At 48.1% G+C, this 22,142-nt stretch overlaps 1 long non-coding RNA gene and 1 pseudogene across 1 annotated transcript; both read right to left on the bottom strand.

Moving 5' to 3' along the window:
- Nucleotides 1-8,887: 8,887 nt before the first annotated feature.
- LOC102118666 (uncharacterized) lies at nt 8,888-12,601 on the bottom strand. Its single transcript, XR_012417698.1, has 3 exons — nt 12,498-12,601; nt 10,474-10,536; nt 8,888-9,081 (listed from the first exon to the last, which is right to left on the bottom strand). It is a non-coding gene; the product is annotated as an uncharacterized lncRNA (long non-coding RNA).
- A 7,443-nt stretch (nt 12,602-20,044) lies between these two features.
- The window catches only part of LOC102119037 (arf-GAP with GTPase, ANK repeat and PH domain-containing protein 10-like), a 33,504-nt pseudogene continuing 31,406 nt past the window's right edge, over nt 20,045-22,142 (bottom strand).

Below are 22,142 nucleotides of genomic sequence, written 5' to 3'. Positions count from 1 at the left end.
AACTTAACTGGATTGAAGGATGCAAAGTATTTTTCCTGGGTGTGTCTGTGAGAATGCTGCTGAAGAAGATTAACATTTGAGTCAGTGGACTGGGAGAGGCAGACCCACCCTCAATCTGGGTGGGCACCATCTAAATAGCTGCCAGCATGGCAAGAATAAAACACAGAAGAAGGTGGAAGGACTTGACTTGCTGAGCTTCCAGCTTTCATGTTTCTCCCATACTAGATGCTTCCTGCCCTCAAACATCAGACTCCAAGTTCTTCAGCTTTTGGACTCTTGGACTTACATCAGTGTTGTGCCAGTGTCTCTCGGGCCTTTGGCCACCGCAGACTGAAGGCTGCACTATAAGTTTCCCTACTTTTGAGGTTTTGGGACTTGGACTGATTCACCACTGCCTTCCTTGCTCCTCAGCTTGCAGACAGCCTATCGTGGGACTTCACCTTGTGATCGTGTAAGTCAATTCTCCTAAAACCTCCCTTTCATATATACATATATCCTATTAGTTCTGTCCCTCTAGTGAACCCTAATACAACATACATGTGGCCAACAAGTATGTAAGAAAAGGGTCAACATCCTTGATCATTAGAGAAATGCAAATCAAAACCACAATGAGATGCCATCTCACACCAGTCAGAATGGCTATTATGAAAAATAAAAGATGAACAAAAAAATAACAGATGCTGGCGAGGTTGTGGAGAAAAATGAACACTTATGCACTGGTTTGTTTGTTTGTTTTTTATTTGTTTTTTCAGACATAGTCTTGCTGTGTCGCCCAGGCTGGGGTGTAGTGGTGTAATCTTGGCTCACTGCAACCTCTGCCTCCCATGTTCAAGCAATTCTCCTGTCTCAGTCTCCCCAGTAGCTGGGATTACAGGTGTATGCCGCCTCTGAGCCCAAGCTAAGCCATCATATCCAGGGTGACCTGTACGTATACGCCCAGATGGCCTGAAGCAAGTGAAGAATCACAAAAGAAATGAAAATGGCCTGTTCTTGTCTTAACTGATGAGGTTCCCCCACAAAAGAAGTGAAAATGGTCCCTACCTTAACTGGTGACACTACCTTGTGAAATTCCTTCTCATGGCTCATCCTGGCTCATCCTGGCTCAAAAGCTCCCCCACTGAGCACTTTCCCCCACCCCTGCCTGCCAAGGAACAACCCCCTTGGACTGTAATTTTCCTTTGCCTATGCAAAACTTATAAAAAGGCCCCACCCCTATCTCCCTTCTCTGACTCTCTTTTTGGACTCAGCCCGCCTGCACCCAGGTGAAATAAACAGCCTTGTTGCTCACCCAAAGCCTGCTTGGTGGCCTCTTCACACGGACGCAAGTGAAAATACACTGATTTGTTTGTTTTTTGTTTGCTTGTTTTGTTTTTTCAGAAGCAGTCTAGATCTGTCGCCCAGGCTGGGGTGTAGTGGAACAATCTCGGCTCACTGCAACCTCTGCCTCCCTTGTTCAAGCAATTCTTCTGCCTCAGACTCCCGAGTAGCTGGGATTACAGGTGTATGCCACCATGCCCAGCTAATTTTTGTGTTTTTAGTAGAGACCAGGTTTTGCCACATTGGCCAGGCTGGTCTCGACCTTGGTGACTCCTGACCTCAGTGATCTGCCCGCCCCGGCCTCCCAAAGTGCTGGGATTACAGGTGTGAACCACTGCACCCAGCCAGGAAGACTTAATATACTGTTGGTGGGAGTGTAAATTAGTTCATCCCAACCTTTTTGTCACTAGGGACCAGTTTCATGGAAGACAATTTTTTCATGGACTAGGGGTATAGGGGAGATGGTTTTGGAATGATTCAAGCACATTACATATATTTATTTATTTATTTATTTATTATTTTTTGAGACAAAATCTCACTCTTGTCACCCAGGCTAGAGTACAGTGGTGCAATCTAGGCTCACTGCAATCTCTGCCTCCTGGGTTCAAGCAATTCTCCTGCCTCAGCCTCCCAGGTAACTAGGATTACAGGCACCGGCCACTACAACTGGCTAAGTTTTGTCTTTTTTGTAGAGACGGGGTTTCATCATGTTAGCCAGGCTGGTCTCAAACTCCTGACCTCAGGTGATCCACCTGCCTCGGCCTCCCAAAGTTCTGGGATTACGAGTGTGAGCAATGGCACCCAGCACAGGCACATTACATTTATTGTGCACTTTATTTTTATTATTATTACATTGTAATATATAATAATTATGCATCTCACCATAAAGTAGAATCAGTGGGAGCCCGGAGCTTGTTTTCCTGCAACTAGACGGTCCCATCTGGGGATGATGGGAGATAGTGACAGATGCACACTGCAGGGGAAGTGCATTAGATCATCAGGCATCAGATTCTCATAAGGAGCATGCAGCCTAGACCTCTCACATGTTCAGTTCACAATAAGGTTGGTGCTCCTATGAGAATCTAATGCCACCATTGATCTGACAGCAGGCAAAACTCAGGCAGTAATGCGAGTGATGGAGAACAGTAAATACAGATGAAGCTTCGCTTACTTGCTCACTGCTTCTACTGCTGTGTGGCCCAGTTCCTCACTAGGCCATGGACCTAGTTCATGGCCCACAGGGTTGGGGACCCCTGATCTAATGTGACAACTCTGGAAATCAGATTCTATACCCACTATTTGTTGTTGCTGTTGTTGCTGCTGTTTGTTATTGTTGTTCAGTGTTTAATGAGCTTTCTGAAATAATGTTGTAGTCTGGGGCTACTCTTCAATACTCAGTCAGGCAGTTTACATCTCTGCTTTAGCCTTCACTTCCTGCTTGCCCAGAGCCTCAAGGTCAGTCAGAGGTGAGAGCTTTGAGCCTTCCCAGGTCTTTACTGAACATGTATGCAGCCCTACACTTGGGAGTAGCCTCACAGATTCCCAGGAATCATTCAGTTGGAATTTTCAAAGCCCTTATGGACATCTCATTCTCCTGCTTTTCTTTTAAAGCTTTTTGGTTAGCCTATTGTCTGCCCAAAATGTTATGTACAACCTCATACAGGCACCAACTTGAATAACGGCCTTTAAATGTTTTTGACAAATACCCTAAGGAAAAAACGTTTGCATTAAGTGAGCTCTTAGGACAAATAAAGACATCCTGGCAGTGGGATGTTTCTGAAAACCACCAGCCAAGTCAAATGACAGTTCTCTGGGAATGAGGCTTTGAAGGAAATCGAGCCCCGTTCTGTCTTTCCAGTGGCTGCCGGGCTATTGGTCCTCACTGTAATTATGGGCTGTTAATTTGCAAGGCTGCAGTGGAGCCAGTGAGGAGGGGATGAGAATAGAATAGGGCAAGTTAAAAATACCATATGACTTGCTGTACTTAATGAGATTTTTCAATTTGTTTATTTGTGTGTGTATATACACATACATATATATACATATACATACACCCACACCCCCACACCCCCCCACACACACATAGTGAATGGAAAATAAATCTTGGGGCCCCAAAATCACTAAGCTAAAGGGAAAAGTCAAGCTGGGACCTGCTTAGGGCAAACCTGCCTCCCATTCTATTCAAAGTCATCCCTCTGTTCACTGAGATAAATGCATATCTGATTGCCTCCTTTGCAAAGGCTAATCAGAAACTCAGAAGAACGCAACCATTTGTCTCTCACCTACCTGTGACCTGGAAGCCTTCTGGCTGCTTGAGCTGTCTGACCTTTCTTGACAGAACCAATGTATATCTTATATATATAGATTGATGTCTCATGTCTCCCTAAAATGTATAAAACCAAGCTGTGCCCTGACTACCTTGGGCACGTGTCATCAGGACCTCCTGAGGCTGTGTCACAGGTGTGCATCCTCAATCTTGGCAAAATAAGCTTTCCAAATTAAACAAGACCTTTCTCAGATATTCAGTGCTCACATTTTGGCAACCATAAAGGGATTCTGGGTAGGGGCGCTCCTGACCTTTGACAAATCTCCTATCCGTGCTCGGTACCAGCTTGAACTATCTTTACGGCTCAAACCAATAGGACAATTTGCTGAGGCCTGGAGGCATCCCCTCCAATCACTGATCTTCCAAAATTTGATCAAGATCTAAAGTTTATTTTGCTGTACAACTCCTTTTGTTGGAGTTTTACTAGCTTCCAACACAAGAAAGGCAAGTTTTTCCTGCTTTGATGACGATGAAATGCAGGTAACTCCTTTATGGAGTTTGACCTTGCTTCCAACGGCGAAGACAAATTTGAGTTTTTTCCTGCTTCTAGGATGGTAGAGAGCGGCCTTCAGCCTGAGACCCATCCCTTACCTAAGGATGGGTAACTGAATTGGGGTTCGTCTTGGCTAAAGTTATCAACCAGTTGGTTGTAATTTCTCTTTACCATTAGAGCACTCAGTAGTAGGATAAGTTATGCCATCTTTGTTTTGCTTAATTGTTTTTATTGTTTGTTTGTTTCTGTTTTTGTTGTTGTTTCAGTCTTTTTCTCATTGGGATTGATCAGCTCTATCCGACTTGATCAAATCCAAAGGAAACTTCCAAATTATGGGGAACAAAACCTCTGAAGTGGCTAATTTGCCACAGTGTGGTGGGGGAGAAAAACGGCCAACAAAAGGAAAAAAAAAAGAAAAAAAAGTAGGAAAGATTTTTTATTTTGATTACTTAAGGGGACTTATTTACATAAAAAGGCCACCTTTTTGCTAGCCAGGCCAAACTGAAAGGGCAATGGCTGTCACCCCACACTGCAGTTCCATAGCTAAGGGCTCTGGCTTCTTTTTTACCACCACGACTGCTTTGGTGTTGTTCCTAAATCAAGCTAATTCTGGTTTGATACTTGGCACTTCTGAAATAGCAACAATTTGTTCTAGCTGAATTATGGTAATGAGATTTAAAAAAGTTTTTTAAAAGGAGCTCAATGATTAAAAGTCAGCTTAACTAAAAGCTAACATCCAAGAGGTGTGCGTGTGTGTTTGTGCATGTGTGTATGTGTGTGTTCATGTGTTTTTGTGCGTGTGTGTATGTGTGTTTGTGCATGTGTGTGTGTGCATGTGTGTGTGTGTTCATGTGTATTTGTGCGTGTGTGTATGTGTGTGCATATGTGTGTATGCATGTGGGTGTGTTTATGTGTGTGTGCATGTGTGTGTGTTTGTGCATGTGTGTGTTTGTGCATGTGTGTGTTTGTGCATGTGTGTATGTGTGTGTATGTGTGTGTGTGTGTATTGAAAAGGCCTTCACATTTTTTTTTTCTCCTAGGACCTTGTCTCTCTCTCTCTTTTTTTTTTCTAACTAAAGATTTTTTTTCTCAGTTGACTGAATTCTGTTTTTTTTTTCATTTACTTCTGCTGTCTCTCTCTCTCTCTCTTGCACCCTCTGCTGCATGAGGGACCTAAAATATTATAGTTTATAATAGCCTGACTTTCCTTCAAGAAAGCAGAGAAGGCGCCAGATGCCCTTTTGGGGAGAAACCTGTTTTTCCTTATGAAACCCCAAGAGTATAAGCAGACAAGTTCATCTCAGCTCTTACGCTGCTTGCTTTTGTATTGTGTTACCTGACTCATTGACTAAAAGAGTTATTGCACCAAAGGCTTTCTTAAGGAAGAGTGTAGTTTAGACATTAGAAGTGTCTTCGTTTAAAAAAACTTTTTAAGTGCACTGTGAAAGCATCACATGGTCTAGCCTCATGATAATTCTCCCTTTTTGGAGACCCAGGATTGAGTGTGGGCTCTGCCCGGAGCTCAGAGATCTAGTCAAAAGATAGGTAGTTCCTATATAAATAAAACTGGTCTCCTCATATAATCCTATGACAGATTTCTCTCTTTTTTTTTCTGAGACAGAGTTTTTGTTCTTGTTGCCCAGGCTGGAGTGCAGTGGCGCGATCTCGGCTCACAGCAACCTCCGCCTCCTGGGTTCAAGTGATTCTCCTGCCTTAGTCTCCTGAGCAGCTGGGACTACAGGCGCCCACCACCACACCTGGCTACTTTTTGTATTTTTAGTAGAGACAGGGTTTCACCATATTGGGCAGCATGGTCTCGATCTCCTGACCTCATGATCCACCTGCCTCGGCCTCCCAAAGTGCTGGGATTACAGACATGAGCCACCGTGCCCAGCTATCCTATGATAGATTTCTGTAATTTTTGTTTGATTTGGCATACTTCTTTTTTTTTTTTTTAGATGGAGACTCTCTCTGTCACCCAGCCTAGAGTGCAGTGACACAATCTCGGCTCAATGAAACCTCTGCCTCCCAGGTTCAGGTGATTCTCCCATCTCAGCCCCCCAAGTAGCCGGAATTACAGGCATGTGTGACCACAACTGGCTAATTTTGGTATTTTTAGTAGAAACGGGTTTTCACCATGTTGGCCAGGCTGGTCTCAAACTTCTGACCTCAGGTGATCCACCCACCTCGACCTCCCAAAGTGCTGGGATTACAGACCTGAGCCACTGCGCCTGGCTGGTCACGGGGAGGTCTCATTTCTTTGGTGGAAGCCATTCCTGACTCCTCTCATGAACGGGTTTCATATTGCTTTGTGGTGTTCCTGGATCCTGGAAGGAGTCGGCTTGCTTCCTGGGGCATCAGGAGGGGCTTCTCTGTAGCTTCTCTGTACCCTTCTCTGCTTCTGGTGGGGGCACTCACATCTGAACTTCCAGTAGTGCTTCTGAGCAGCTGTAGTAAGTGTCCTCCCGGCTGGCTCAGGAGCCAGCCCGTTTCACAGTGCTTCTGTGATCCACCTGGTCGTCCTGGAGCCGGGGCAACCGAGGCTGCCGCCCTCCCCCGCCCCGGAAACGCCCCACACCCCTGTATATGCAATATTTGTTTACCAGTCCCTTTTGGTGTCCATCTAGGTACAGGTCTTAGTTTTTGAGCTAAAGTATCCATAATACACCGGAAGTGATAGATGTCACTTCCACATTGTATGCCAAACCTAATAAGCAGAGCAAAACTTTTCATCCAAGTGATTTGGTTAACATCTTAGGATGTTTCTAATCTCTCAGTAATACAAATATGCTACAATAAATCTCTGTGTTTATCCTTTGGGCTCCTGTGTGTACCTGTGCACACCTGGAGAATGAAGTCCTGTGAGAGGCACTGCCATCCAAAGAGGGTGTTTCAGTCTATAATACTGCCACCAACAATGTGCTCGTGCTTCTGCGCTTGCGTTTGGATCAAGAGAATTTGAAAGTCATCAGGAAGCAAACCAGGATATAAGATCCAGCTGTAGCTGGAAAGTGGCAAACGTTCCAAAGCTAAGACATTGGCTATTCCTGGGCTGTTCACCAACTGTGAGGCCAAGTCTAGATGAGATCCAGAAATATGATGAACAACTCACTTCTTTTTTAAGCAAAACACATTTTCTTCTCATTTCTGCTAAGAACAAATAGCTTCCAGCAAGATTAATAGGGGATGCAATATTTTTACAAATTATTTCTTTTTTATTAAAAAAATTTTAAGTTAAATGCTACTTAAAGATATGTTTAACCTCTGTGATACTGACTTGCTCATGAGAAGAAAGAGAGAGGGCCAGGCATCTGCCCACTACTACCCACTATCAACACGTAGGCCTGACATCAGTCGCTAAATATTCTGGGCCAGGTGCGGTGGCTCACGCCTCTAATCCCAGCACTTTGGGAGGCCAAGGCAGGCAGATAATGAGGTCAGGAGATCAAGACCATCCTGGCTAACATGGTGAAACCCCGTCTCTACTAAAAATACAAAAAATTAGCTGGGCATGGTGGCGGGCGCCTGTAGTCCCAGCTACTCAGTAGGCTGAGGCAGGAGAATTGTTTGAATCCAGGAGGCAGAGGTTGCAGTGAGCCAAGACCATGCCACTGAACTCCTGCCTGGGCAACAGAGTGAGACTCCGTCTCAAAAAAAAAAAAAAGAGAGAAGAAAAACAGCAGCTTCTAGGATGACTGAGCAGTGACTCAGTCTTTCCTTAACGGGATTCTGTAACTGTCCAGCAGAAATGCTTATCTGATCTCTGTGAGAACAGGAAGCAGCTCAGTTGGGGACCTGCCTTGTTAAATTCTTCATCAAACTGCTTATCTGCCCTGAGTCCTGCAACAACATCTCAAGAAAAATCCCAAAAATATGCAAAACAAATGAGGGTCCTCCTTTACTGTGTTCTTGAAGTACTGAGGTGCCTGAAAGCTATGTATAGTTGCTGGGAAACAGTTTTTTAGCAAACATAGCACAGACACTAACTATTCTTCCAGAAGAGCCCCTTCCTGACATGAAAGATCTTAGTGTGAGACAGAAGCATCTGATTAACCATGGGGACCTATCCAACCAGCAGCAGGGGCCCCAATGCCAGTGTCCGCCTCAGCAGAGGAGACACGGGGGACATGCAAAGTGTTTCTGTTGAAAAATACTTCACCTAGGGTGATTATAGTTAGCAGCAATGTATTGTATATTTCAAAGCAGCTAGAAGGCTAGGTGCAGTATCCCATGCCTATAATCCCAGCATTTTTGGAGGCCCAGGCAGGCCGATTACTTGAGGTCAGGAGTTTGAGACCAGCCTGGATAGCTTGGTGAAACGCCGTCTCTACTAAAAATACTAAAACTAAAAAATAAAAAACTAGCCAGGTGTCGTAGCCTGCGCTTGTATTCCTAGCTACTCGGGAGACTGAGGCAGGAGAATTGCTTGAACCTGGGAGGCAGAGGTTGCAGTGAACAGAGATCACGCCACTGCCCTCCAGCCTGGGTGACAGAGCAAGACTCTGTCTCAAAACAAAAACAAAAACAAGAAAACAAAGTAGCTAGAAGAGGGGACTTGAAATGTACCCAACACATAGTAATACCAAATATTCAAGGTGATGGGCACCCTAAACACCAACTGATCACCACACATTCTGTGCATGTAATAAATACTCAAATGTACTCCATACATATGTAAAATATTTTATATCAACAAGAAAACACTTTGCCTAGTGTTTCCCTCCAAATGGGAATAAATCCAGGGCTCGAAGTACAGATTTCATGGCTTTTTATTGGGACTCGGGCAGGGTGGGCCGTGGTAGCAGGTGCACTCACTGTCCAAGTTTGCCCAGACTCTCTGCTGCATGGGTGATGGCATTTGTGACTGTGTTGGTCACTGTCTCAGTGACTTCCTTCACCTTTTTGTCCGCTGACTCTTGGGCTTTCTTTACGGCTTCGGCAATGGCTGTTGGAAAGAAAGAGGAAGAATGTCCTAGTGATCCACCTGCTGAACTTGTGTCCCCTTGAGTGGCCTGTGGGATGTGGCCATCTTAATGGATTAGTCCCTGGAGTGGCCTCCTGGCAGAATGAATTTGAATTTGGTTTTAATTTCCCCAACAACTTGTATTTCTTCAACTGTGAGTGAGACTGAGCATCTACTCGTGGGTACATTGCCTGCTTGTCCTTTTTTCTGGAAAATGCCTGCTTATGTCTTTTAGCCATTTTTATATTGGGTTGTTATATTGGATTATCATTTGTATTACAAATATTTTTTCATCAGTTTGTGATTTTTCTTTTGGCTTGGTTTATAGTTTGTTGTTGTTGTTTTGTTTTGGTTTTTTTTTTTTTTTTTGGCTACAGAAAATTTCGAAGTTTTGGACTGTCGAATTTATTTAATATTTCCCTTATGGCTACTGGGTTTTTTTGTCATAGTTCTAAAGATTCTCCCCTCTCCAAGATTAGGCCAAAGTCTCTTATGTTATTACTATGTCTACATGTTTATGATATCTTCTCCCTCAAAACTCCTATGTTGAAATCCTCAGTCCTAATGTGATGGTATTAAGAGGTGGGGCCTTTGGGGCCTTTGGGAAGTTGCAATTAGCACCCCACGTAAAAAAGACCACAGAGAGCTAGCTCCTTCCACGATGTGAGGACACAGCTAGGCCCATCCACGAACCAGGAAGATGCCCTCACCAGATGCCAAATCTGCCAGTGCCTTGACCTTGCACTTCCCATCCTCCAGGAGTGTGAGAAATGAATTTCTGTTGTTTCTAAGTCACTCAGTTTATGGTTTGTTTTTGTTTTTGAGACAGAGTCTTGCCCTGTCACCCAGGCTGGAGTGCACTGGCGCAATCTCAGCTCACTGCAACCTCCGCCTCCCAAGTTCAAGGGAGTCTCCTGCCTCTGACTCCTGAGTAGCTGGGATTACAGGCATGTGTCACCATGCCCAGTTGATTTTTGTATTTTTAGTAGAGACGGGGTTTCACCATGTTAGCCAGGATGGTCTCAATCTCCTGACCTCGTGATCCGCCCGCCTTGGCCTCCCAAAGTGCTGGGATTACAGGAGTGAGCCGCCGCCATGCCTGGCCGTGTTAAATGTTTTGTCCCAGTGTGCTGTCACATAGTCTTTTGTGACTTTGTCTTCTTATCATTCCACAGAGAGAACCATCTAGACTGTGCCCTAACGCAGTACGCTCTGTGGCCTCCGATGAGCATAAATAACTGCCAGCTGAGAGGCTCTGAAAGGCTGCGACATCAGGGGCAGAGTTTGACCTGGTTAGTCAAAGAACAGACTGGCCCAGCACCTGGCTTCCCTTCCTCCCTCCCTCCTTCCCCGCCTGACCTCAGCCGGCTGTACCTTTCTCTCCAGTCTCCTTGGCATGTCCCACCACCTCCTTCACCACTTCCTCCACGGCATGAACTGAACAGAGGAGACAAGTCCAGAGTGAGGTCTCAGAGCAGGCCCGCTGCCCTCCCAGTCCAGGGTGAGGTCTCAGAGCAGGCCCACTGCCCTCCCAATCCAGTGTGAGGGCTCAGAGCAGGCCCATGCCCCCCAAGTCCAGGGTGAGGACTCAGTGCTGGCTTATCCTCACAATGGACCTATACATCCCTGGACATCCACGGTGGGGCTCTGGGATGCCACCCCCAGCCAGGACAGACTGACGCACAAGAAGGACCTTCGTCCACAGCAGGTTTCGTTAGGAGATGCTGGGCCCTGGCTGCCGGAAGACGAGTTCAGTGAGCCCCATGAGGGCACGGGTCCTTGAAACCCCTTGGCCCTGCCCGGCCTGGAATGGCAATGAGCAGATGGGATATGAAGCCAGCTGAGATATGAAGCCCAGGCTGGGCCTGTGTGCCAGGTCACACCCCTTTCAGGATGTGCTGGTGCCTGCCTCAGGTCGGTTTCCAAAGCCTCATCCAGTAAAACCACATCTCTCAAAGCAATTCCTCCAACAAGAGGGAATTCTCTGCCTACTTCAGGGTTTTTAAAGTGTGGATGGTAGCGTGCTAGAACTGAAAGATTTCGGAGTCAGAAGCAATGGTTCTTACTCTACCTTCCACCTCTGGGTTCCCTCATCTTTAGAATGGGAATTTGTTGGGATGATGAGACCAACACCAGGTCGTGGGGGCGACAAAGTCCCACGGAGACAAAGGAATGAGAAAAAGACAGTTTGAGAGAGAAATTGGACGAGAGGGCCATCGCACGTGTGGAGGCTGCACAGGCCCCGAGCTCTGGGAGCCCACCTATTTATTGGTGATCTAGCAAGGAAACAGGTGGTGAGGATGTGGGGGTTGAAAGGAAAAGGTGTATCAAGTGAATGAGAAACGTATGGCTACTTGAGATAATGGAGTGCTGGAAGCCAGGAGCCAGCAAGTCTAGCAGACATGCAAGCACCGCCTCAGTTTCTCTTCCAACACTCAGCTTTTCTCCCAACAGGAATCATAGAAAACTCAGAGGCTAGTGAAAGGTTAAAGCAGGTGGTCCACACCAGCTGCAGAGTCAAAAACAAAATACGCATCTACTGCCATTTAGAAAGAGGACACAAACTCAGGCAAGACTGTTTTTCACACGATGACCCATGGGTGGGGCCTGGCTGGGCCTCCCCAAGCACAGCTGCTGACCTCCGCATACAAAATACACTTTGGGACCAGGCGCGGTGGCTCATGCCTGTAATTCCAGCACTTTGGGAGGCCAAGAGGAACGGATCACGTGAGGTCAGGAGTTTGAGACCAGCCTGGCCAACATGGTGAAACCCCATCTCTGCTAAAAATACAAAAATTAGCCGGGCATGGTGGTGGGTGCCTGTAATCCCAGCCACTCAGGAAGCTGAGGCACAAGAATCATTTGAACCCACGAGGCAGAATTTACAGTGAGCCAAGATCGCACCACTACACTCCAGCCTGGCGGACAGAGCAAGACTACATCTCAAATACAAATACAAATACAAATAAACATGCTGTAGGGGACTTGGATGAAATTGAAAATGTCCTTTTTGACTTTGAACAGATCAGACTTGGTGACTTGTTAAGAAATCTTTGAAGCTTTAAAGTTATGGTAAAAATAAAAATCCATCTTCCTTTTCCTGCATAGGTTATTCAGAATAGGTTGTTTTGACAAGAAAGGTTCCCCAGATTTCCAGAGGGAAGGGTCCAAGCTGCCAGTGTTCACCCAGCACCAGGACTCATGCCCTGCCCCCAGGAGACCTCCCCAGCTCTGCACCCCTCAACTCCGTGCTGTTCTGGTTGGGGCTGGAGACCAGGGTTCCTGAGGGGCCAAGGCCTCCCCCCAGGTCCTCACCTGCCTACTAAGATCCGCCTCCAACAGACCCAGTCTGCCCCAGATCCCCCCAGCCCGGTTAGAAAGGAGCCCCAGGTCCTCACTGGCTCCCTCGGTGGCCTTCTCGGTGCGGTGGGCCATGCCCTCAGCAGCCAGCTTCCCCAGGCCTCCCAGCATCATGTGGCAGCAGACAGTGGCCAACTAGGATGCTGAGGACTGGCCCAATGTGCTTTTATAGCTTGTTATACAACATGCCCTGGCCCCAGCCCAGTAGGAGGCTGGATAGGTGAGTCAGAGAGGGCGGCAGCAGGAAGGGGCTGGGCGGAACCACCCTGGCACTGGGGTAGCAGCATCCCCTGACAGCACGAGACTTCTGTAACCCCGTCCTAGGGACCCCGTGACGGATAGGGGCAGGGAGCAGGGCTGAGGCTGGACAGGAGAGATCTGGACATGCCTCTTCCTTTAGGCAGAGGGCCTGAGTCCCAGCCCCCCTGAGACCAAAGCTTCCCAAGCCTGGGCATGGATATGTACCTGGAGACAAGGCCTAGGATTCCAAGCCTGCTGCTCAAGGTCCCCCATGTGGTCCAGTAAGGGGTTTGGGGGTTCTATGGGCCTGGAGACCTGGGCAGTTCTTTGGGTCACAAACACCAGTGGAGTGAGGGTGACTGCCCTCCCCATTCCTGGAGACCCTGGCTCTGCAGAGCAGTTTGCAGCCTCCATGGGATAGGTGGGGCGTTCAGGGTGGTGCCTTGCCCAAGGCAGAGGGGGCACAGCACTGAGGAGAAGCGTAGTCACCTGGCGCCGCTCAGCTGATGCTCACTCACCCTAGAGGCTCTGTGATGTCAGTGGTGCCCTCCTATCCCCTGGCAGTCCTGGAGGAGTAGACAGAAGCCTCCACCACCACTCAGGGAGATGCTTCTAGTCCTAATTAGAATCCCTGAGAAAGCAGCTTCCCTGGCTCCTGGCACATCGCATGAGGCGTGGCAGGGCTGCTCCCTAGTCACTCATGATGGACAGAGATGCCTCAAGCCACCTGCCACACGCTGCTTCCCTTAGTCACCAGCCCAACCTGAGCCTCTGTTTCCTCATCTGTAAAACGGGGATAGCGTGCCTTCCTGGCTGTGTCACTAATCATCCCTGAGACAAAGCATGCCAGCTCCTGGTAAACACCTGTTCCCTCCACTCGTCACTGAGGTGCTGGGAGGTGCCCTTGGGCAGTGAGCTCTGACCAACCGGAGGGGTGGGCCAAGGAGTGACTGGGACATGAGGCTGCCTGGAGCCAGAGGGCTGGGGGATGTCACTTCCGCTGGCCGGGAGCCAAGGAGAGGTGTTCCCGTGCTCCTACTTCTGGGGTGCAGGCCTGGGGCAGGGGTCTGAGGCTCTCTCCCCAGTGCAGGCTCCCGGAGCTGCTCTCCTGGGTGTGGCGGAGCTTGATTAGTTTACTGGACTGTGGGCCCTCCCAGCCTGGGATTCGGGAGTCGAGACCCTCTTGCATTCCTGCATGGTGTTTGGGGGCTCCAGGGCTATGGCCAGTCCCCCTAGGGTGGGCAGTGGGCATCGTGGGCAGCAGGGCCTCTGGGTCTCAAGGCCACGGCCCCACACATGCCATTGTTGTCTCCTTTGGCCAGGGGTGAATCGGGGCTTAAACAATTTAGAGGGGCCCTCTTTATGAAAGGGAATACAATCATATGATTCTTGCACATTTTTCATTTATATATGTATGAACTTCTGGACCCAGACGGGGCTGTGAAAGTCGGGGGCCTGGAGCTCGGGCGGGTCCAGATGACCGTGTCCTCCTTTGTAACAGCCAGAGTCCAGGATATTTTGCCCAGGGCATTGGGCTGGCACTGCAGAGGGTTGGGGGGTGGGGAGACCCCTGGGACATGGCTGGTGGGAATTGTGCTAGGAAACCTCAGGGATGCTCCCTGGACCTGTCAAAGCCCCTTCCCTGCTCCTTCTGAGGCTGTGTGTCCCCACCCCCACAGGAGTCCTTTCTATGCCTGTTCCCCTGACAAGTGTCGTCTGCCTGCTCTAGAATGGTTTCCAGACCCCACAGACCCCTCCTCGTGAGCTCCCACCCTAGGGTACTCTGCACCAGTCCCCTCTCTCAGGAGCTCACCAGCCCCAGACAGTCTGTGGTCAGAGCTCAGCCACACAGCAGACCCTGGCCCACTGCCCGGCCCAGAGCCAGGCCCACCACAGCCTCTGGTGACAACTGCCCTTCCCACCCCCTCCACATGGTCCCTGCCCATGAGACCCTGCCCTGCTAATTTAATGCACTGCCTTGGTGTGGGCACTGCGATTCTAATGACAACACCCCATGGCCCTAGACCTCCTGGGCAAGACTGGGTCCAGACACAGATCCCGAATGCCCGCGGGGGAGAAGACAAGAGGCCTGGGGAGGCCCAGGACCAGACATGGGCCCCAGGCCCTGGTGCCCTCCCATTGGCCTTCCAGCTGCTGCTGCTGTGACCAGATCCCCGTCCACCCAGCCCAGCCCATGGACCCCAGCAAGCCATCTGTGCCCCATAGAGGGCAGACCCCTAAGAGTGGGACCCCTTTGTAGCCAAAGAACCTGAGATAGCCCCAAATTCTCCTAACCATGATGGATCCTGGTCTGAGGGGCTGGGCTCAGGTGACTCCTGCAGGGAACTTCACCTGCCTGGATGAGGTCAAGGGTGAATTAGGTGGGGCCTGCCCCCCCACCCCATCATGGAAGAGGTTCAGCCCACAATGGCCCAAGGGGGCCACCCTTGGACCTAGGGACCCCAGTCAGCATATCCTGAGTCAGAAGGTCAACTGCAGCCTCAGGCAGGGAGAATCTGGCTTTGACAGGAGCAGATACATTCTCAAGGTGGAATTTGCCCAACAAACTAGTTTGGCAAGGGACTAGCTGGCTGAATCACTGAGTCAAGGAGAGCCAGTGTTTCAAATAGCAATTTGCCAACTTAGCAATGACTAATTCTGAAAAACAATTTGTTTATTTGAAGTACTTAAATACTTAGGCTGTCTCATGTCTGAAGCCTGATGATGCCTTGTGTGATTTAAAGGACAGACGTCACGAATGCCTAGAGTTTTGTGGCAGTCCATCCTGCCGGTGTCTTCTCCCACTTTTGTTCTGTGGATTTGAGCTCACAGTTTGTGCTGTGTCCACCGCCTGCCCCCGCTAACAAGACTCCCGGAGACTTGGCTGGCCAGTCACCAGAGGAACAGGGGCCCGGCAGCGCGCCAGCATCCACCCACCTGTGGGTACCAGTCAGGCTCCTGGGGGAAGCCAGAGGACATATTCAAATGGGTACTTGAGGAAAGGGCCTGTAATCCCAGCACTTTGGGAGGCCAAGGTGGGTGGATCACCTGAGGTCAGGAGACCAGCCTGACTAACATGGAGAAACCTCATGTCTACTAAAATAAAATACAAAATTAGCTGGGCGTGGGGGTACATGCCTGTAATCCCAGCTACTCGGGAGGCTGAGGCAGTAGAATTGCTTGAACCGAGAAGGCGGAGGTTGCAGTGATCTGAGATGGCGCTATTGCACTCCAGCCTGGGCAACAGAGTGAGGGATCTCAAATAATAATAATAATAATTATTATTATTCTATTTTGAATTGTGGTAAAATATATACAAAATTTACTAACTTAATCACTTCTAAGTATACAGTTGGAACAGAGGTCAAGGAGGACCCTTGGGTTGGGTAATATACATTCATATTGCCATGTAACCGATCTCCAGAACTTTTTCATCTGACAAAACCAAAACTCTATATCCGCTAAGCAACTTCCCATTTTCTCCCTTCCCCATGTCCCTGGCAACCCCTGTTCCACTTTGTTTCTATTAGTTTGCTTACTCAGTCTAGATGCTTCACATAAGTGAAAGAACACAGTATTTGTCTTTTTGTAACTGGCTTATTTCACTTACCATAATGTCCTTGATGTTCATCCATGTTACAGCATGTTAGAATTTCCTTCCTTTTTAAGGCTGAAGAATATTTTATTGTATGTATATACCACATTTTATCAATTCATCTGCCTATGGACAATTAGGCTGCATCCATCTTTTGATGAGTGTGAATACCACTGCTATAAATATCAGTGTACAAATATTTGTATGAGACCTTGCTTTCAATTATTTTGGCTATATATCCAGAAGTGATATTGCTGGATCATTTGGTAATTCTATTTTTAATTTTTTGAGAAACTGCCTGTTCTCTGGTGGGCAGGTTTATATAAACCTACCTGCAAAAGTCAAGGAAACTGAGATACCAAAGAAAGAGGCTGACAAATGAAGTTTCTCAGAAACATACATTTAATAGGCATTTATGAACAGGAACCAAATCAGGGATGACACCAAGACAAGATGGTGGATCCCTGCACCATTACCCCCACCTTCCTGACCAGGGCTTATATAGCATAGGGAAAGGGTAATGCATGCTTCAGTAGGGATGTGTACGGCCAGGCACAGTGGCTCATGCCTGTAATCCCAGCACTTTGGGAGGCCAAGGTGGGCGGATCACCTGAGGTCAGGAGTTCAAGACCAGCCTGGCCAATATAGTAAAACCTTGTCTCTACTAAAAATACAAAAATTAGCCAGGCGTGGTGGCAGGCGCCTGTAATCCCAGTTACTCGGGAAGCTGAGGCAGGAGAATTGCTTGAACCTGGGAGGTGGAGTTTGCAGTGAGTTGTGATTGTGCCATTGCAGTCCAACCTGGGAGATAGAGTGAGACTCTGTCTCAAAAAATAAAAAATAAAAAATAATTTTTTAAAAAAGATAAAATAGAAATCGTAGATGAATTCTTGGAAGTGGGATTAATCAGAACATGGCAGATTAGCATCCAAGATGGAATTGCTTTATTCTCATTCAAGATTTCCCTCATTCTTCATTCTGACCATGCTGGTCACCTTGCTGTTTGTTCCTCAAACACACATCAAATGCTTTTCTGTCTGTCTTGGCAGTCATCCTGCTGCCTGTAATGTCAGCACTGTTTTCCATCATCCCCTCAGTCAGGTCACTGTTCAAATGTCAGCTCCCTAGAGAGGCTCTTCCTTATCATTCTACCTAAAATAGCCCCCAATCACTCTGTGTCCCTTCAGCCTGCTTCCTCTTCCTGCTATTTCGTACTACCTGAAAAAATACTTGTTTGAACTTCCTAGAACATAAGCTCATAAAAGCAAGAACTGTGTTCCACCTGTCCTCTCCTCTACCCCAGCACTTAGAAGAGGAACAGAGACAGCATCCAGTGAGTGTTCCTGAATCAAGTCACTGCGTGGCAGCATTCAGCACTGTGACCATAGCCTCGCCTATCTTCAACTCTTTCGCCTTTTCTTTTTTTTTTTTTTTTGAGACGGAGTCTCACTCTGTCGCCCAGGCTGGAGTGCAGTGGCCGGATCTCAGCTCACTGCAAGCTCCGCCTCCCTGGTCCACGCCATTCTCCTGCCTCAGCCTCCAGAGTAGCTGGGACTACAGGCGCCCGCCACCTCGCCCGGCTAGTTTTTTTTGTATTTTTTAGTAGAGACGGGGTTTCACCGTGTTAGCCAGGATGGTCTCAATCTCCTGACCTCGTGATCCACCCATCTCAGCCTCCCAAAGTGCTGGGATTACAGGCTTGAGCCACCGCGCCCGGCCCTCTTTCGCCTTTTCTTATCCTCTTCTGCTTTTCCTCTTCTCACTCTAGTAGCCACTCCTCTGCGGGCTTGTCCTTTAAATAGACAATAGTCCTTACCGACCTATTTTCTATCCACTTCATCTGTTTTTGAGACAGGGTCTCTGTTGCCCAGGCTGGAGTGCAGTGGCATGAACATGGGTCAGTGCAGCCTCCACCTCCTGGGCTCAAGTGATCTTCCTGCCTCAGCCTGCCATGCCATGTAACTGGGGCCACAGGCATGTACCACCATGTCCAGCTAATTTCTTGATTTTTTTTTTTTTGGTAGAAACGGGTCTCACTTTATTGCCCAGTCTGGTCTTGGAACTCCTACACTCCAGCAATCCTCGCAACTTGACCTCCCAAAGTGCTGGGATTACAGGCATGAGATACTGTACCTGGCCTTATTTTTTCTTTTCTTAAGATACAGGGTTTCACTATCTGGCCCAGGCTGGACTCAACTGCTGAGCTCAAGTAATTCCCCCACCTCAGCCTCCCAAGTAGCTAGGACTAAAGGCATGAAACCACCATGCTTGGCTTGTCCAATTTCATTCTACACACTTTCTCGGTATTTAAAGAGCTGCTGTTGCTCTTCATTCCACAGCTCTACGTCAGATTCATGCTCTAGTCCTGCACATCCAAATGATGACTAGATGCTGCTGGCTCTGCTCTCTCAAAGTCACACTGAGCTTAGCCCATCTACAAAACTCTCCCTTTTCCAATCCAGCTTTCCCTCCTGCATCACCTGTCTCTACATCTGGAACCATCAGCAGCTGCCTTCGTAAGGCACCTCGGTCTGGCATTCGGAAAACAACCCTGTCTTGCCAGAGCCACTTGGTCTTGGGTAGCAAAAGCCGTATGCAATCTAAATCAAGTTTTCAATCATGAGAAATCACAGTCCTTCTTTTCCCTTTCTACTATAGTCCAGTGTGCCTTTTCTTTCTTTCCTTTCTCAATTTTAATAAGCAAATTGTACCACCCTCTTATTCTGAGATGCTCCTTTTTAAAAGCTGTAGATCACATTAATGGACGTGTTTACTGCTGGGAATATTTTCCATGTGCAATGATCTGTAACCCTCTTTTTTTTTTTTTTTTTTTTGAGACGAAGTCTTGCTCTGTTGCCCAGGCTGGAATGCAGTGGCACGATCTCTGCTCACTGCAAGCTCCGCCTCCCAGGTTCACACCATTCTCCTCCCTCAGCCTCCTGAGTAGCTGGGACTACAGGCGCCCACCACCACGCCCTGCTAATTTTTTGCATTTTTAGTAGAGACGGGGTTTCATTGTGTTAGCCAGGATGGTTTTGATCTCCTAACCTCGTGATCAGCCTGCCTTGGCCTCCCAAAGTGCTGGGATTACAGGTGTGAGCCACTGCGCCCAGCCAATCTGTAACCCTCTTTATCTCAACTAGCTGCACTTTATTAGTTCACATCTAGTTCAATTTATGAATTAAGAGAGATGCCATGGGCCGGGCATGGTGGCTCACGCCTGTAATCCTAGCACTTTGGGAGGCTGAGGCAGGCAGATCATGAGGTCAGGAATTCGAGACCATCCTGGCTAACATTGTGAAACCCCATCTCTACTAAAAATACAAAAAATTAGCCAGGCGTGGTGGCAGGCACCTGTAATCCCAGCTACTTGAGAGGCTGAGGCAGGAGAATGGCGTGAATCTGGGAGGTGGAGCTTTCAATGAGCCGAGATCGTGCCACTGCACTCCAGCCTGGGCAACAGAGTGAAATACGATAAAAAAAAAAGAGGTGCCATGTGTACAAAAATCAACACATATTTATGAACTTTTTTCAAATATATTTTCACACATCTTATCTAAATACATAATACAGAAGCCTGTGTGACTCGGGCAATGTGGCCCAGGAGGGCCTGAAACTAACACATCCACTTCAGCAAAAGGACATAAAATATCTCTTATAGTCAGAAAAATCAACTTTTTATGTATTTACTTAGTTTACAAAATGTACTGAAAATGCTATTATTAGCTGAATTTGTGATTTCCTTTTGAATTTCTGAGTTATTCTTATTTATTTTCCCCATTTTGTTTTTGCACCAAGGAGACTGCAGTCAAATAAAATTAAACAGATACTACACGCGCTCGTCGGGGCAGCCGTACTGCAGCAGTACCTTGATGCACTCCTGGCTGGAGGCCTGCTGGGCGTAGGCCAGCGCTGTGTTCCCGTGGGAATCTCAGGTCATGACATCCACCCCGTACCAGATCAGGAGCTGAGCCAGGACCACATTCCCCTTGCGGCAGGCCAGATGGAGCGCCGTGCAGCTATCTCCCTCCCCACAGGTCTCATTCACTTCCTCCCGGGAGCCATGTGCCAGCAGCAGGATGGCTGTCCGCAGGTCCTCATCGGGGTGGCCTGCAGCAGGTGCTGGCCCAGGGACAGCTCCGTGTAGGGTAGTGGGGCCAGGAAGAGCTTCTGCTCATATTTGGCACGGATCCACCATTCCTTCTTTTCCCTTGTGGAGTCTACTGATGGTTTTGTCTGCCCCTGGCTGCTCTCTTGCCGGACGCTGTTGGCTAGGTCATTGCCAATATATGACAAAACCTGCATGAGCTCGACTGGCCAGTCATCCAAGTCCAGAGATCAGACTCAGGAAAGGCGGATGCCAAGATTACGGTGGATCCCTGAGCATTCAATACACATGAGGACTCCCAAGTTCAAACTGGCCCAGTTAGGATTCTGGGTCTCACAGTCCACACAGTGGGAGTTCCCACACATGTTTCGGATGGACTGCAGGGCCATGGCCTCGCTCTGGCTCATCAGCTGGAACTTGCTTTTGCTGCTCTCGCATGACTGCAGGCTGGCCAGGATCCGGCTCTCGATGGCTTGGACCCAGGCATCCCGCTCCTCATACGTCATGGCTTCAAAGTGCCACGTTTGGCCAGTGAGGGACACAATGATAAAGTTTTCTGCTTGTTCTTCAGCAGTGCTGGACAGGCCATCGTCTTTCAAGTTGTTGGTGCTTTTCTTCCTTCGGTGTTTGTTTTTGTTGGCATGAAGAGAGGGGAGTGGGTTGAGCTTGGGGTTGGTGGTGCTAGAGATACTGGGGCTGGAGCATACAGAGTCACCCAGCCCGGTGTCTGAATTGGCTGAGGTACGTAGACTGTTCATGTCTTTGGATAGGCCATTGCTTTTAGAGCTGGAAATGGGCGCACAGCCCAATGGGGCTAGGGGTGGCCTCTTTCCTGGGACTTCGATGGTAGATGTCTGAAGGTCAATCTCTGTTTTGTGAATATTCTTCATACAATCACCTAAGCTTGAATAATAGGTGAGTATGCCATTGTCACAGAGGGTGACATATTTCTTTTTCCATTTCTTCAGCCATTTCCCACTTAGCTTTAAGAGCATGCCCTGTTTAATGGGGATAGCTCTGCTGCTCCCGATGGTGTCAGCATGGCTCTCTGGGGCTTTCTTCTCTTTGTCTGGGTGACTCCCTTTCTCAGATGTAAACAGCTTGGACCAGCGCTTGGACTGCTTGCAAACGGGCGTGGGTGTGTTGGCAGTGGGAGGAACACTGACCTGAAGGTCCTCCTGGCTGGTGCTGGGAGTCGATGGAATGGAGGAGGAATCGTTACTTAAACTCCCACCTCCACTTCTTGTTTGGGTAATGTGCATGGTGGAAACCTGTGTGGAACAGGAGGAGGAATGGCTTCAAGAACTGGGTAGTGACTTGCAGGGTCCTATAGACAGCTCACAATTACCTTTTAGAAAGATACATTTTATGGGCCAGGCTTGGTGGCTCACACCTGTAATTCTAGCACTTTGGGAGGCCGAGGTGGGTGGATCACGAGGTCAGGAGTTCAAGACCATCCTGGCCAACATGGTGAAACCCTGTCTTTACTAAAAAAAAGAAAAGAAAAAAAAATTAGCTGGGCACGGTGGCACATTCCTGTAATCCCAGCTACTTGGGAGGTTGAGGCAGGAGAATTGCTTGAACAGGGATCTGGGAAGCAGAGCCTGCAGTGAGCCGAGATTGCATTATATTACTCCAGCCTGGGCTACAGAGAGAGACTCTGTTTAAAAAACAAACAAAAAAAGATACATTTTCTGTTATTTGGATAATATATTTACTCATACGAGCTCACTAACTAAA

The sequence above is a fragment of the Macaca fascicularis genome, chromosome 9 (genome assembly GCF_037993035.2).
Source record: "Macaca fascicularis isolate 582-1 chromosome 9, T2T-MFA8v1.1".
NCBI classification, from domain to species: domain Eukaryota; kingdom Metazoa; phylum Chordata; class Mammalia; order Primates; family Cercopithecidae; genus Macaca; species Macaca fascicularis.
This window is presented reverse-complemented; position numbering and strand designations above follow the sequence as displayed.